General features: G+C 53.1%; 1 pseudogene; it reads left to right on the top strand.

Moving 5' to 3' along the window:
• Positions 1-531: 531 nt before the first annotated feature.
• Positions 532-726, top strand: LOC115871951 (annotated as a pseudogene).
• The last annotated feature ends 546 nt before the right edge of the window (positions 727-1,272 follow it).

Raw genomic sequence — 1,272 nt, forward strand, 5'->3', positions numbered from 1 at the left:
TGCAGCCGGGCCCCAATATCGCCTTTCCTGTCCGGCCAGTTCTGTGGTTGCCCAGACTTGCTCCCTCCCTTTCTCCACTGGCTGACACATACTGTTGCCCCAACAAGCGGGCTCTTCTTTATTTTTTATTTATTTTAAAACTTTTTCTTGGGGGCTCTTACGGCTCTTGTAGCAATCCATCACCAATTGCATCGAGCACATCTGCACACACGTTGCCACCATCCTTCTCTAGACATTGATTTTCTATTGAGCCCTTGGTGTCAGCTCCTCTTCACCCCTCCCCCCACCCTCATGGCCCCTTGATAGATTATAAATCATTATTATTTTCCAGACTCTTCTTTAAAATGCCACCCGGGACCTGCCTGCGTGGATTAAAATCCTTTCCGGTTTTCCTGTTGGGGCCCTTTCCGGGTGGGCGGCGTCTACAGACAGACCTGGGACAGTCTAGAAGGGAGTGGGCGAGGACCTGGTTTACAGCTAGTCCGTCATCTCCCCCCCAGGGAGGCAGGAGCCAGGTCTTAAGAAAATACACTAGGTCCCGAGAGGTTGCTCTCCCCGGCTCTGTCCAGGTGGCTGGAGGAGCACAGGGCTCTGCCCCATGGTGTACTGTCCTTTTCCACAAGGCCGGAGGTCAAGCTGGGCCTTGGTCTGCGACTGCACACTCCTCCAGCTTCTCAGAGTCCTGTGGACCAGTGACTGAGGAGGCAAACCGCACAGGAAACAGCCCTCTGATACACCCCTCCTGAATCTAGGTTCTTTCCTGATGAGTTAGACTTAAAAAGAAAATGAAAATACACTAGCTGCCACACGGCCCTTGAACTTGAGAGAAGCCACTTGGCTGGGCACCAATTCAAAATACAGTAAACGAACAGATATGTGTGCAAACAAAAAAAGGCCAGCAAGTCCGATCCGACTCAGTGCGGCCCTATAGGACAGAGCCAAATTGCCCCTGTGGGTTTCTGAAGCAGGAACTCTTTCTGGAAGTAGAAAGTCTCATCTTTCTCCGGAGGAGCGGCTGGCTGGTGGGCTCGAACGCCTGACCTTACAGTTAGCAGCCCAACGTGTAACCTGTGATGCCCCCAGGGCTCCCGGAGCAAAAGCACAGCACATCCCTCAGAGTCCCCCACGTCAGAGGAGCATCTCAGAACACAGGTGCCACTGCCGACAGCAGGCCAGGTGACCAAGGCAACAGTTCAGTACCAGTTCTCATTCAGGAACAAAAGGCGCTCAACTCTTCTTGGGAGACACAGGGCTTCACCATCAGCCTGAGTG

This window comes from Echinops telfairi, unplaced genomic scaffold (assembly GCF_000313985.2).
Source record: "Echinops telfairi isolate 266 unplaced genomic scaffold, ASM31398v2 ScPeMD7_7412;HRSCAF=8450, whole genome shotgun sequence".
Classification (NCBI taxonomy): Eukaryota; Metazoa; Chordata; class Mammalia; order Afrosoricida; family Tenrecidae; genus Echinops; species Echinops telfairi.